Source organism: Mustela erminea, chromosome 15, assembly GCF_009829155.1.
Source record: "Mustela erminea isolate mMusErm1 chromosome 15, mMusErm1.Pri, whole genome shotgun sequence".
Classification (NCBI taxonomy): domain Eukaryota; kingdom Metazoa; phylum Chordata; class Mammalia; order Carnivora; family Mustelidae; genus Mustela; species Mustela erminea.
The window spans coordinates 22,175,068-22,192,149 of NC_045628.1; positions in this window are offsets into that span (position 1 = coordinate 22,175,068).

The following is a 17,082-nucleotide window of genomic DNA, read 5'->3' on the forward strand; positions in this document are numbered from 1 at the left end:
GTGTGCAATTTTTTCTTTATCAGTGATACCTCAAAAAGGTAAGAAAAATATGTAATGAGCAGAGTCAGAAATATTAAGAAACTCATAAAGCTCAGAATCTGTGGACTTCACTTTGTATGGGCCTCTACCCAGGCACAGGGAGGGGTCTTAGTAATGTTTAAATATGATCACAATAATTTTATAAAATTTACAAAATTAAGAAATTTTCACAGCAATAAGTTTGTTTTCTTTTTTTCTATTCCAGATTCTTCCTTTCATTTTCCTCCTATATAAGTGGTTCAGTTGTAATTATTGTCATGTTTATATTTATCTGAAATTTATATTAATCTGAACTTTATATTAATCTGATAGGTAGTATTACCTATCATAACCATTTTGAATAATTCTCTTAAAATTAAGAATAAAAACTCTCATTCACTTTATGTGTCTATATTAACTTCAACAGAACAATATAGATGGTACAAAAATAAACCCATGCTTATATGGTCAATTAATCTCTGACAAAGGAGGCAACAATATACAGAGGGGAAAATGTCTCTCCAAGAAATGGCGCTGGGAAAACTGGACAGCCACTTACAAAAGAATGAAACTGGACCACTTTCTTTTACCCTACATAAAAATAAATTTTAAAATGGGATTAAATACCAATATATGAGACCTAAAGCCATTAAGCTCCTTAAACACATAGGCAGTAATCTCTTGGACATCAGTCTTAAAAATGTTTTTTTAGATATGTCTCCTCAGGCAAGGGAAACAAAAACAATATAGGTTTACACCAAAAGCTTTTGCACAGTGAAGAAAACCTTCAACAAAACAAAAAGGCAACCTATTAAATGGAAGATTATATTTAAATAACATAGCTGATCAGGGGTTAATATAAATTATGTAAAGATTATACAAACATACATAGAATTATTAAATGTGTTTTACAATGGGAGCCAATAAAACATTGTATGACAGTCATACTCCAATAATAATTATAAAATGGAGAACTTACACATCTCACCACCAAACAAAAAAATCCAAGTAAATTGAATAAAAAATGAGCAGAGAACCTGAATAGACATTTTTCCAAAGAAGACATGCAATGGTCAACATACACATGAAAATTTGCTCAACATCACTAAACATCAGGGAAATGCTAATCAAAACCACAATGAGCTATCACCCTGCACCTGTCAGAATGACTAGTATAAAAAAATATAAGTAACAAGTGTTGGTGAGATATAGAGAAGAAAGAACCCTCATTCACTGTTGGTGAACACTGTGGAAAACAGTATGAAGACTCCTCAAAAAATTAGAAATGAAATACCATTTGATCCAGTAATTCCACTACTGGGTATTTATCTGGAGAAAACAAAAACACTAGTTAGAAAAGATATATGCACTTCTATGGCTATTACAGTATTACTTATAATAGCCAAGATATGGAAGCAACATAAGTGTCCATAGATAGAGGAGTAGATAAAGATGTAGTGTGTGTGTGTGTGTGTGTGTGTGTGTGTGTGTGTGTGTGTGTGTGTGTGTATGAAATGGAATATTACTCAGTCATAAAAAAGAATGAGCTCTTTTCATTTGGAACACATGGACAGACCTAGAAGGTAACATGCTAAGTGAAATATGTCAGATGGGAAAATGCAAACATCATTTACTTACTGTGGAATCTAAAATAAACAAAACAAATGAACAACAGCAATGACAACAGAACATGTTGACTTATAAATGCAGAGAACAAACAGGTAGGTACCTGAGGGAAGGGGACTAGAGGGATGGGCAAAATGAGTGAAGAAGAGTGGGAGGTACCAGCTTCTAGTAATGGAATGAATAAGTCACAAAGATGAAAGCTACATAGAGCATATGAATTATAGTCAATGGTAATGCAAAAGCATTTTATGGTGATAGGTGGTAGCTATAGAGTTGCTGAGTCACTCTGTTGTACACCTGAAACTAATGTAACATTGTGTGTCAGCTGTATTTTAATTTAAAAACAGAATTTATATTTACATTAGTTTTAAATATTAAGCAAAATTATTTTATCAGAAAATTACCAGGAGCTATCAAAATTCATAACCCTTAAATTTCAGATATTATCAAAGATTTTCTTCTGAAAACTATTTGGATGATCATTATTTCTAGTTTCCAATACTGACAGCCTATAACGACATAGGATGATGAAAAAACAACAACAACAACAACAACAAGCTTAGGGGCTCTCAATTCTTTTTTTATTCTAATTTTCTGAAGGAAATAAAATTGCAATTGTATAAACAGATGGCTGGTCACCAGAGCAACCAGAATCTGATAAGAGTTTTCAGAAGCTTGTCAAGATCACAGCCTACACACTTGTATAAAGAAAAAGAAAAAAAAAATCAAGGAAATAAAACAAAAAAAAAAAAAAAGAGAGAGAAAAGAAAGATCTAATTTGAGATTTAACAGAATTTATACAGGAGTTATTAATGGGCTTTATGACAAAATCAGAACTCTTTTCCACTTTTATCCAATTCTCTCCAAGTGGAGAAATTAAGTGTATTTAATTTTAGCATTAAATGAAATAAGGTTATGGGAAACAAACATAAATTTTTAAAATGGTGTGATAAGGTACTCTTATAATACTTATGACTTATTTTCTACTAACTACTAAATTCAGTAAATACCTAATGGATATTATTTTTAATAGGCCACTATATCAAGCACAAAAATAGATAGATGATAGATAAAAATCATACAAACCTTTCTCTGTAAAATGTAACAATCAAATTAACAGAGACATAAATGTACCCAACTGCAATAATAATCGTAATAATAATAATAAATTTGGTAAAAGCTTTAAACTATCAGGCAGTATAAAAAAAACATACAAGTTAATCTTTGGAAGTTAATCCATCTAGAATTATTGCATCTAGAATTGAATAAAGCAAACATCATAGACTGACAAAATTACCTTTGGCAAATTATTTAAATTCTCTCATAACTTAACTCATTTGTAAAAGGTGAATACAATAGCCAACTTGAGTTTCATTGCATAGATTAATATATATGCAAAGTAATTATCATAGACTTAGCTATATTGTTTACTGTTCTTTTTGACATTGCTGTTACTATTATTACAATCAATAACAAGCATTAGGTGCTCAGTAATGGTGAGAACCCATTCCCTTGAGGAGTCAGTCAGTCTTCAGAGTCTGGTAGACTGAAGATAGATGTAATGGCTTCCAGTATTTAAGGATGGTCAGAGAAATTGGTTGGAATTCATGTCTCCATAAAAAGTATATACTAGTTTCACCAATAATCAGTACCATTTGGAGATTTGGGGTGTGTGTGTGTGTGTGTGTATGCATGCTCATTGGGGAATGCCAGGGAGAGAGGAGTTAAAGCCTCTATAAATCAGTAATAAGTAATGGAGATGACTTTTCAAATTTTAGAACACACACACACACACAAAAAACAATTAAAATGGAGACTAGGAATGATGGATTTGTGTTCATGAGTATACAAGGAATGGAGTTTGTATGTAGAGTGCATTTAGGACAGTAGAAAGAGATAAGTAAGGCTTGGGATATGGTCTTATAGACATTACTAAATGGTCTTATACACATTACTGTTTTCTTAACTGCAGGACACCCGAACTCTTTTATACTTTAAAATCGATCTTTTTAATAAATCTTAAAAGGCACTGTGGTGACGTTGCAGAGGAAAACATACCATTGTAATGTGCCAGATTGTCCTGAAGAGTATTTTCATGACAGTTTGGAGGCCATTAGTACTTCATCATGCACTATAATTCTGATATTCAGTGAAGTTATATTATGAATACCAAATAAACATCTTACAGACATCAGTGATTTTAATGTGGACTCATGTTCTTAGGATATTGTACATCTAGAAGATCCTCATTAACTAAGCATTAAATGAATGATAAGAGAAAAAATAATTAATACATACATGCATTAAGAAATATGTTGGACAGAGTTTAGGTAAGCAATGCAACAAATAATTGAGGTATCTCTTATGAGAAAAGAGGTTTCAACTAAGAAAAAATTAATACAGGGTTCATCTGTAATGAAGAGTAAAGGAAAATAAATTAATACAACTACTTTAATAGAAAGTTTTAAAATCCTTGATTTAATATTTGGAATCTAAGAATTTTTTTCTATATTTTTTTCTCTAAGCTGCATATCTTCTTATAATTTTAAAAATACATGATACAATTTGAATTTTGGATGGAATGACATGCCTATTATTTTATTTATATTTTATTTTAAAAGTATTTATATATTTAAACCTTAAAAACAGGAAACAGTATCTTAAAATAAAAAATATTAGATTGATATCTATCAAAATTGTAATACATACACAAAAAACATGCATATTTTTAAAAAACATATTGCATTGTATCAGACCAATTATATCTTGGAATGCCAACTAACAAATTCTAAGTGATTTTGTATTTTTATAAATAGAAGTCCAATTATGTTTATATTTCAAAAAATCAAATTTCTTTTCAGATGTAGTGACTTTTAAAAATTAATTTTCATGAAGTTTGGAAGTATATGATATAAAATAATAGCCAGTAGAATGTTGTTATTGTTTTACACATCATTGAATATTTTTTTCTTTTTCTATCACCTTATTCTGTTTTTCTTATTTTCTTTTTAAGATTTTATTTATTTGACAGAGATCACAAGTAGGCAGAGAGGCAGGCAGAGAGAGGAGGAAGAGGCTACCCACTGAGCAGAGAGCCCAGTGCGGGACTCGATCCCAGGACCCTGGGATCATGACCTGAGTCGAAGGCAGAGGCTTTAACCCACTGAGCCACCCAGGTGCCCCTATTTTTATTATTTTTGTGCTACTTATCACCATCTTATATTTTATTTATCTACTTAGCTATTAGAGTTATTTTATCTTACCATATAATGTAAGGTCTGTGAAACAATCTATAACAGTGTTTTGCATTAAAAAAATATTCAATAAGTAGGGCTTGATAAATGAATTGGTTAATTAAATTAATGTATAAATTAAGTAAGACTACACTAAATTGAAAACTTTTTTCTCTGTGTGTGTGTGTGTATGGGGGGTGTATGATATATGTCTCTGTGGTAGTCCAAGGGAAAATATAAGACTCTGATAATAGACAATGTTAACTTAAATAGGATGAGAAACTACTGTCCACAATAGCCAAACTGTGATAGGAGCCGAGATGCCCTTCAATGGATGAATAGATAAGGAAGATGTGGCGCATATATACAATGGAATATTATTCAGCCATAAGAAAGGATGAACACCCACCATTTGCACTGACATGGATGGAACTGGAAGGGATTATGCTAAGAGAAATAAGTCAAACAGAAAAAGACAATTATATGGTTTCACACATATAGGGAACATAAGGAATAGCACAGAGGAACCACAGGGGAAGGGAGGCAAAATTCAAGGGAGAGAAATCAGAGAAGGAGATGAACAATGAGAGAGTCTGGACTCAGGAAACAGTCTGAGGGTTTCAGAGGGGGTGTGGGGGGATGGGTGACCCAGTGATGGGTGCTAAGGAGGGCACATGTTGTGAAGAGCACTGGGTGTTATATGCAACAAATGGATCATTGAACATTACATCAAAAACTAATGACATACTAACAGTAGATAACTAAACATAATAAAAAATAAAATTAAAATTAAAAAATAAAAAAATGAAAAAAAAAGAAAAATATTTTTATTTAAAAAATAAAAAAAATAAAAAAAAGAAAGTACTACGTCTTATCCCTTGCCCATAATAAATATCCAATAAATAATTTTAAATGAATAGATGTGGGAAAGAAATAATTACAAGTTAATTCTTGTATGTAATAATATTAAATTGGGTTGGACAATGTGGCTTCTGTTATAAGTGTGTGAGAGATCAAAATGAGTAGTTCTAAACATAGCAAAATTAAGCTTATTTGATGTTATTTGGTCCAATTAAATAAACTAGTTAGAAGATAGTGGAAACTTTGGCTTTATTAATTGTTTAATCTATATAATGAAGCAAAATAATGCCAAAAATATTTTAAGAGAATCTTGTCTTACAAATTGTGAAAAATATATGTAGTATTTAAGAAAAAGATCTCCTTTCTTTCAGTGACTAAACAGAGCTCCTAACATTTTATTATTAAATAATAATACAAAGATTTTACGGTTTTTATTAAAATATTTTATTTAAATTCATTAATGACACATAATTTCTCACTCTTTTCATGCTTTCAAATTTACATAATGTTTGCTTCTGTCACAGAAAAAAATGATATTTATGTAGAAAATTATTGGATCTGTCCTTACCCTTGTACTAAGGAAGTGTTAACTAATTTGTATTCTCTTTAAATTTTTAATTTCACATATTAAAATATATTAACATTCATCAATATATAATAAATTAAAACTATAGAATAATGTTTTAAAATATTTTAGGGAAGAATAATCTATTTTTTTTCCTACCGAACATTTAACTAGATTACCACTTTTCTTTCATTAAGTTTTAAATGACATATAAAGGCATTCTATTTGTACATTTTCACAGATTTTTTTATATAGTGATGTATAAATCTGTGTATATAGAGCTGATAAATATATATACATATATATGTGTGTCTGTGTATAATAATGTATGTATTTATTGATATGTAACTAAGTTTTAGGACAATTTACATCAATTCATTGATCTATTTGTTTTTTTTTTAAACTAGAGATAGAGTGATTTCCCTAGTGAACTCAAAATTAATAATACATAATTACTAAATAGTGATTTCAATGTAGTGTGAAGCTCCAGGAGCTTCTGAAATGGGCTAGGAGGGATACTGTTTTAAGAGCATTATTTCTTTTAATTCTCAGAAAATCTCATGGAATGTATGTTCTTCATTACCTGCTTTTAGAGAAGAGGATAGTAAGACTTGGATCGGTTAAGTGATATTCCTCAGGTCACAGAGTTTCTGTATGCTGGAGTTAGCCCTTAAACCCAGGTATTATGACTCAAAAGCTAGCTCATTTCATCATTATTTTGACTTTTCTTAACTCTATTTTATTATTTTTTAAACTGCCATTGAAATGCCGGACTTAGTTAGCTTCTACCTTGTTGAGAGACCTCTGAGATATTTACTTTATCACTCTCACAAACTATGATGTAATAAGCACCCGTTTTCATGCTTTTTACAAAAAAATCAAATGTGACTATTTACATAGGTCTTTTCTTTTCTTTTTTTCTCAGCTAATGTTTAATTTCTACAACTTTTCATAGTAAGAGCTCTTAAAATAAAGAGATTAACAAAAACCCCTCAATTTGTTTTTCATTAGGTGTTTTAATATTAATTTTGAATATAATAAATTTATTAACCAATAATCCATTTTTTCTTGGTAAATTGTTAAAGTTATTTTGCTAGCAATTCTAGTACAATATTAAGTAAAAATTATTCTTTTGACTTCTTCCTTTAAGGATTGTTTTTGATCCAGATACAGTAATATAAGAAATATTCAGTATTAAAATTCAGTAATATAATATAAGTAATATAAGAAATAAAAGAAATATATCTCTTAATATAGTAATATAAGAAATATTCTTATAATATAAAAAATTCTTTTAGTAATATATGAATATATTATAGTAATATAAGAAATATAATATATAAGAATTATAAGAATATAATTTAATATAAATTACATTATATAAGTAATATAATGCAAGAAATATTCTTTACCAGTAAATATAAGAAATAATTCTTTATTTCTTATAAATATAAGAAATACTTAATATTTCTTATAATAGTAATATAAGTAATATAAGAAATATTCTTTAATATTTAGTAATTATAATATAACCCCATTAATAGTAATATAAGAAATATTCTTTACCCGCTCTACAAAAAGGTATTTGTTTAATTTTCACAAATTTTTTTCTTCTACCCAAGTATCTTTTTTTGTTAAGAGTAATAGTTTCATTTTTCTACCTAAACATCAATATTCCAGTAATGAAATTATGATGTTATTTTAAGGACAAGTGTTCTTGTGAGAACTCATAAAATAGATTTATTTGCTAGTAAATAAAGCTTCCTTTCATTTGAAATTTCTGAATGAGAAAAATATATAATGGAATAAGGTTATCAAATTCAAGAACAGCCTTCATTGATGGAAAGGAAAAAGCCCCTCCCATCCATGTGTTCCCATAAGACACACTGAATGCTCCAACCCACTACATAATGTGAATGATTTACTCATTGAGGAGAGGAAAAAGAGTAACTCCTCACTTACTGTTTAGTTCATTTTGTTAAATTACTTAGCTTATCAGCAAAGCCATTGTTCACTGTGTTCTCAGGGAGAAGAGTTGCTGAAAATCAGGGAACGCCTGATACCATTTCCATGAGAAAACATGTAAAATAACCTTCTCAACTTGTATCATTTTTTATATGACTGGTAATATGGGTACCTGAACTTTGAAATAATCTTCAAACCTTTTAAAAAATATATTTTATTTATTTATTTGTCAGAGAGAGAGAGAGCGTACAAGCAGGGGAAGCAGCCGGCAGAGGGAGAAGCAGGCAACCTGCTGAGCAAGGAGCTCGATGCAGGACTAGATTCCTGGGCCCTGGAATCATGACCTGAGCCAAAGGCAGACACTTAATCGAACGAGCCACCTAGGCATCCTAAAACCTTTTTTCTATTAGTTCTAGAAGCTTTAAAAATAGTTGTGAAAGAATTTTTTTTAAGATTTTATTTATTTATTTGACACAGAGAGACAGTGAAAGAGGGAATACAAGCAGAGGGTGTGGGAGAGGGAGAAGCAGGCTGGTTCCCCAAGCAGGGAACCAGATGTGAGGCTGATCCTAGGACTTGGGGATCAAGACCCAAGCCAAAGGCAGACACTTAATGACTGAGACACCCAGGAGCCCTGAATTTTTTTTTTTTTAGATTAACAATTTTAATGTAACAGAGTATGAAAGGACCATTGATATGGTTCTAAATTTGAAATTGCAACTAAGCTTTATGAAACTATAGATAAGTTGGGATATAGCATAAAACAGTAATAGAGTTTGCTGCCAAAAATCCTCCCCTGTATATCTGAAATGGCTATTAAAATACTCCTCCCCTCTTCAGTTAAGGTTTCAGTTAAGGTTTCCTTAACATCCTTCAACCAAGAGACATAGTTCAGCAGATGGAATGAGAAACCAATAGTCTTCATTAAGTCTTTTTTGTTTGCCCCTGACCGGCATTTCTCAAATACATTCCTGTCAGGATGACTTTACATTCTTAATAATCATTTAAAAAACCAAAAATCTTTGGTTTTGTGGATTATATCAAGGATATTCACCATATTCAAAGTTTTAAATATACTATTTAATAATGTTTTCAGAAATTGTGGTAGCCCTTAACATGTTATCAGAGACATTTTTGTGAGAGGACTTTAATGAAGTCAGTGCCAAGACTGTACCTTTCTTCAGTCAGAGTTTCCCTCGTGTTACTATTCCAATTCCATTTTACATCCTAATTCCTAGTGATTTTTCTAAGATGCTGTCATGAACATTCTGTGAAGACACACACAGGAGTTGTTCTTTCCAGGTGACCAGCTTTATTCAGTCATAAAGGAAAGTTAATCACAATGATAAAGCAGTTCAAGATTCCAAACTAAATGACAATTCACCATATGATTAAACTTGGCTTCTTATACAGCAGACAGACCAGGACAGAAGAGAAGCCACACAACAAACAAGATTAACAGAAGGGTGTGGGAAGTTAACAAACCAAACCAATGTCCGTCTGTGGGCATGCAGTTGAGATAAGGCCTAAGTCCTGTCTGGGTCAGCTCTTGGCACTTACTGCTTATTGTGTTCAATCAGTGAAGGATCTCGATTTGTTCAGAGCTCAGTTGGGCAGAGCCTTTAGCAACAGTTGCCTTTTTTAACTGGTCAGACATAAGTCATCGTGTCTGAAGAGTCAGAGTTTGCTGCCAAAAATCCTCCCCTTTTTAAAGTGATTTAATTGGTCTTGGGCCCCTGATGACCTCCTCTGCTTCTGCTTGTTATCAGTTCTGGGGTGCTACCTACTGTTGGTCCCAGGGATATCTCAAAGCTGTACTACCTTAACTACTTTAACATCATTGCTTGACACAGGCTCCTGCTTGACCCAAGAGACTCCATTTTGCTCTCCACAGATACATAGCACGTTTGACACATACAAAACAAATTTTATACTCAATACATACAGAATATGTATTGAGTTCTTCTTGGATTAGATACTGAGGATAAGCAGAAAACAAAATGGATGGGCTCCCTTCCTTTATGGAGCTTTCATATAATGAAATAAAATGGTGATGCATCTCAAATAAAATGATTTAAGCAACAGCAGAATCACTGATGTATTACTTTTACTATTTCTCCTTCAATTTTAAGCAATATCTATTTTTAAATAATTAGAGTTGAAAAAGTGGTATTGCAAATCCTTTTGGGAAAAAACAAATTCTTTAAAATCTACCTTCTCTTCATTTTTACCTCAATACAAAGAATAACAGAAATCCCAAATCCAACTAGCTTTGCCCCAATTGCTCTTATCAGATAATTCATATAACTCTAAAGAAAACAGTGGAGTAGCAGTGCCCCAAACCAATGGAAACAGGGTCTTTGCTATGAAATCATTTTCACCCCATGTCTTATCTTGTTTCCCATTGCTTACTGGCTTCATTTTCCAGGCAGACTTCCAAACCATGTCAGGAAACAAGGCCACTCACAGAAACTGAGCAAGATTATCCCCTGAGATGCACTTTGTCTCTTTCTTAGCTTTGAAAACAACTTAGTCTAACTTTGATAAAATCAAGTCCAGATTCATTCAAAATATCAGTTAAGAAGACAATTTTAAAAGTGATAATTTATGATCCATAATTGCAGATGAAAAATCAGTATGTTCTAGAAGGGTTAAAGGGTAGCTGCTGAACAAAGCATTAAAGGTCTCAAGTGATGGTCTGATCCCGAGGTTATTTAGATCATCATCCTGTAGCTTCAGTTTAGACTTCAATTGTTTAATAGATGGGGGTCCAGTGGAATACCCAAACTCAGATTTGTTAAAGTTATTCAAAAATATACATTAAAACTGCCTAATAATTCAAAAGGAAAAGAGGAGGGACACCTCGGTGGCTCAATTAAGCATCTGCCTTCAGCTCAGGTCATGATCTTAGTTCTTAGTGTCATGGGATGGAGCCCCACGTTGGGATCCCTGCTCAGTGGGGAGTCTGCTTCTCACTCTGATCCTCCCCCTACCCACGCTCTCTCTTTCTGTCAAGAAAATAAATAAAATCCTTAAAAACAAAAAAGAACAGGAGGATATCAAAGTTCTAGCTCTACACTCTTCTAATTCAAGACACTGTAGCAAAAATATTGCTTCAAATGATTTCCCTAATATTTATTAAAATTGTATTTTAGAAAACAGAATAGAAGAGAAATTAATCTTAGCTTAGTACCAAAATCAAATCAATCCATACCAGTTGACTAGATCCTATGAATTGATATTTTGAAATTGGATGATAGTAATCATCCATGAAGAAAATAATTATGACCCATCCCTAAGTTCAAATTTGGTATAATGACAACAGTTTGATGACAATTTCTCCTGATAAAGAACCTCTTGAATATTTGAAACCACTCCATTTCCATTTCTTCTCTAACAACTCCATGCAGAATCACAGTGCATGAAAGAGCTCTGCCCAGAGAGAGAACTTATTTTCTGATTAAGAGCATCCACTCCAAATCTAGGACAGACAGTTAACATTACTATTCTTACTCTAATCCTATCTCATGTTATTTTGTTTTCATTGCTTCAATCTCAAGAAAACTGATGACATTTTTTTTAGTGTATTTTATCAGGTACCTCTCTCCCTTCTCCTTTTTCTTTTATTTTCCTGAATACTGTCCATAAATCTAGCCCATCTAGTAAGAAATCACATGTACTTAGCCAGGTAGTCTTCCCCAAAGCACTTCCTTCCATAAACATTTGAATTTCCCAAGTCTTAAATAACTTGCACTACATCAGTGACTACATAAATATACCTTTTTTTCCAATTCCTTTACAATAGCAGAAATAATTTTAATTTTTCTTTAATGTTTAATTTTCCTCTGTTGTTTCTCCAATCCTTTGAAGCAGACACAGTGGTTAAAGATGTGTTTTAAACTTGATTCTCAATTTATTCTTATTCTACCCTGTTGCTTTTTTTCTGGATCAGAGCCTCTTCCTTCTTTTTGCTTCCAGGCCAGTGCATTCATTCTCTGAACAAACTACAAAAATACTACTTTATGAAATTGGAGATGAGGAGTAGCAGTTTCAGAGGTTTTGACTGGCCCTTTCCAACTATGTTAGCTCTTACCTCATAGGCAGAGAAGCAGTGTGGAAGTTATTCTAATTTTCAAGTCCCTAGTTACTACTTGTACATCCTGGGTCAGTAGAAATTATTAGTGAAATTGACTGTTGACCTAATGGACCCACTGTTAACATTATATAATGCTATTTATTACTTGGTCCTCATAAATCTGCCTCTATCCACTATCAGGAGGTCCATGCTGACACCATGGTGGATATTCATGCCATCTCCAAACCCTATATTCAATAGTTCTCAAATGTCTGATTATTCTGTTTTCCTCAATGTACAGTAAACTGAATAAATGACCATAGGTTTTTGGAGAATTAGTGGATGAATCAGTATGGTATAAACTTCTCAGAAGGGTCTCGCAAATTCTCCAGATGATAGATTCCAGATTTGAACATCAATTAAGGTCTGGGAACTCAGGAAATGTCATGAATTTTTGTTGAGATAACCAAAATCAGCTGTCTGCTCCTGCACCATTGTTGACTATTCCAAGGGATGCCATGTTTTATTAACTGTTCATAAAATTCTCTGCTAGTGAAGCCCTCTTGTTGGTCCTTCCAACCTTGCTATTTATTATGGTAATTGAAGCCTTCTGGGTTTTGATAGTTAAATGTTATCACCTGACCTCTATTAGCATTCCCTCTATTAGTGCCCATGAATATTGGTAAATTGAGCACTAAAATCACCACTCCCAACTGTCATAACTAGCCTGAAATGCAGAGCCATCGCTGTACTTCCTAGTAAGTTTGGTTCTCCTTTCTCCTTTCTCATTTCTTGACAGCCTTGGTGACTGTTATGTCCTTTTTGCCTTACAATAGAACGTAATACTCTGGGAGTTTTCTTGACTTCTCAGAGTTCAATTTCAGCATGCCCACTTTCCTCAGCCTTTCTCTTCCTTCTTTCACTGGCAGCCAGAATAACTGATCATTTCTACTCTTTTCAGCATTAACCATCAACTTCTCCAGATCCCTCAGAAGTACTTTAACAGATTTTGATCCATCCACTAGGATCTTCACCAGCTTGTTAAATCCCTCACCCCTAGAATATACTTTCAAGTCAATGAATTTTTACTTACTTCCTTTTGTATGCTCACCCTCTTCATCCAGCATCCTCAGTATCTAATATATGGGATATTTCCAAGGTTGATTGAATATACCTAGGCTGAGTATTTAATACCCACTTATTCTGTATCTCTTATTGTTTGATGTTTTTCTGCTCAATTATGTTCATCTTTCTGCCACAGGAGAGAAGGACCCTATTTGTAAGCTACAAAATACATCCTTTGACTCTCAAATTTAGGCTTTATATGCATTAATGACCTTATGTCCCAGAATGCAAGGTCCCATAATGCAGAACTGCTTCAGACCATTACTGATATCATGGGTTTTAGTCTGGATCCTTCAAGAAGCAGACACCAAGATGGATTTAGATATGCAAAAGGTTTTTCAGTAAGAGAGAATGGGAAAAAGCCAGAGAAGTTTAGGAAAGCATTAGACCATAATGTACGTCAGACTCCTCTAGAGAAGAGAGGAAAGTAAGAAAGATTAGATAGAAAAAAAACAAACAAAAACAAAACACTCCTAAGAAAGTTAAGACAAGGACAATATTGTGTCATCAAGCCAAAGTCAGCTGTTAGAAATGTAACATACATCTAAGGAACAGGCCACCTTCAATAACCCTGACATACTTAATCATTGCTGAGAGGACCCTATTGGAAGTATGACTTCACTGAGATTGCAATGGCAGTTTTCAGGAACCAGCACCCAGGCCCAGGGTTCAGCTAGATTCCTAGATGTCAGAATCTGACAGGCATACCTACAGGACAATGATTCCTGTTTCCTGCCAGAGTCAAAGGAAGGCAACTCTGCAGTCACACAGGGTCTTGGCTTAGAGGTGTTTGTGCTTCCTTTAATGCTCTGATGTTGATATCATAATTTATTAATGATTTTTAAATAAGGATTTCTACCTTTTCATTTTGCACGGGGCACCAATAGGTATATAGTTAATCTTGTCTGTGACTGCGATTATGGGGAACATTAAAAGGAAATGTTCTAATTTCTACCTCCTAGAGATGTTATTTCCACACAAGAATTAACTTCCAGTTATCAATCCAACATATATCTCAAAGCCATACTTGATCTACTATGATTCTGCATTTGTTCTGTTATTGTCTCTCATAGGCTCCACTTCAAAAATTCACAAGGTTTGTTTCCGCATAAAAATGTAATTTCTGTTTTTATACCTATAAACATTACCTAAATTCTATCAAAGTCTAATAATTCTCTGCACAATTTTACCTTTACTCAAACCTCAAATTTGTGGAGAATGTGTAATTATTCAAGAGTGAATAATTATTTAAGAAATAGTGAATAATTATTCAGGAAAGTGAATAATTACTCAAGAATGTTATAACTGGATTAATTTTCTAATCTCATTAGTATATTTGAAGTAACGGGCCTTCCTGAGGAGTTTGACAACAAGTACAAAGTTTACTCCCACAGGGACACCTGGGTGGCTCAGTTGGTTAAGCTTTGACTCAGGTCATGATCCCAGGACCTTGGGGTCAAGCCTAACATCAGGTTCCCTACTTAGCAAGAAATCTGCTTTTTCCTCTCCCCTTCCTCTCTCCTTCCTTCTGCTTATGTGCTTTCTTTCTCTCTCTCTGTCAAATAAATAAAATCTTTAAAAAGAACGCTTACTCCCACCATTTGTTTTAAAAAGAGCTCTGATGGGCATTAAGAAGGGCACATGATGTAATGAACACTGGTAAATCACTGAACTCTACCTCTGAAATTTATAATACACCATATGACCATATGTTAATTAGTTGAATTTAAATGTAAATAAATGTCCATATATATATGTATTTACATATATATATATATATATATATATTTTTTTTTTTTTTTTTTTAATAGCTCTAAGAGCATCTGGGTTAATCAGCATCCAAAAGCTGGTTGAGCATTCAACTCTTGATCTCAGCTCAGGTCTTGATCTTAAATTCAAGCCCCAAGTTCAGCTCCACACTTGAAAAAAAAAAAAAATAGCTCTAGTTTATTCATTAGTCTTGAATATGATTGCATAATCTAATGACCCAAACTCTGGATTCAATAATAGATTTTATTAACAAGTGCATATGAAAAAGAGACATTAGAGGGCACCAGGTTGGCTCAGTTGGTTAGGCCACTGCCTTCACTCAGGTCCTGGTCCCAGTGTCCTGGGATCAAGTCCCCTATCCAGCTTCCCCTGCTCTGCAGGGAGCCTGCTTCTCTCCTTCTGCCTCTCCCCCTGCTTGTGCTCTTTCTCTCTCTGTCAAATAAATAAATAAAATCTTTAAAAAAGAGACATTATAGAGACAAATTGTTATATTTGGAGGTTGGAACGTCAGACTAGATTGAATAACATTTCTGTAAAAGTCTAGAATATAGATGAAAAATAAAACACTCTTGCTTTAAGAACTAAAGAAAAGAAACAGTGTGAAATGAAAAGACTTTAGAACCAGAACTTGAAATAGGAAATCATTAATTAAGCTTGTAAAAGGAAATATTAAACATTAAACATAAAAGAAAAACTTATATTGTAATAAAATTATCCTGAAAATGGTCTAAAGAGGAACCGTGTGAAATTAAAACAAAACCAGACAAAACAAAACAAAAACAAAAAAACTTCGAGGAAAAAAATTACTCATTGTTTTGAAAAGAGACTTTTTTTTTGAAGATCAGGGAAGGTTGAAATTATACACAATGAAAAGAATTATTAAAATAACTATTACTTTTAAGCCATGATGTAGGTGATTGTGCATTATTGTTTTTTGTTATATTTTGGAGTTTGAGAAAAGATATATCAAAGTATTAAAGGAATCATCTGAAAACTCAAACTGGAATGAACTTACCAGATAATATAAAGTAATGACAAAGCTTGAGAAGGTACCTCTTAATACTGTATTTAGAATCTCTGAATATCAATCATATAATAAGCACTCAATGGCCATTAATAACAATAGTCTTTGTAAATTCATTTTATTAGCAGTTAAGTGAAACTCCGTACTTTTTTTTGGAGAAAAAAGGGCATTCATTTTCTTTTAAATGGCCAGTCCCAGGATATAGCTTCTTCATGTCTTGCTAGAACTGTCATTTCTTTGAATATATCAGAGCTCAATCTGATTCTTTTTCCACCTTTCAGCCAGATCCCTCAATATCTACCAAAGTTTGTTGTTTGTTGTAATCTGCAGAAAAGGAATTAGGTGGATTTGATCCAATGAACCACCATCATAAGCATGGGTAAAGAGTGTTCATAAGAAGAGTTGCTTTTCCTAAAATAATCTATTAAAATAGTATAGGTTTGGAATCTTTGTAAGTAAAAACTATTAACTATCTTAAATGGGTAATATTGAAAGAAATAAAAGATAATTTGCAGTGAGCTAGAAACAACAAATACATGATGAATTCCCTGATGAAAATATGAGGAATTCAAATGGAAATCACATTTTACAAATGTATGTGGCTTAATTTTTTTGATGGTCTGAAATTTCTTTTTTTTTTTTTTAGGGAAATAGAATATTTATTTTTGCTTACCTGTTTGTTTTTGATTGGGAAAGTTAGAATTTGTAAGAAAAAAAAGAATGGACCATTGAAAGAGGAACAGGAATTTGATATAAAGCTGAAAAACTCAGGAGGGATAGAATTTTTAAGATTTATGGTAAATTCCACTTCTCTTATGCA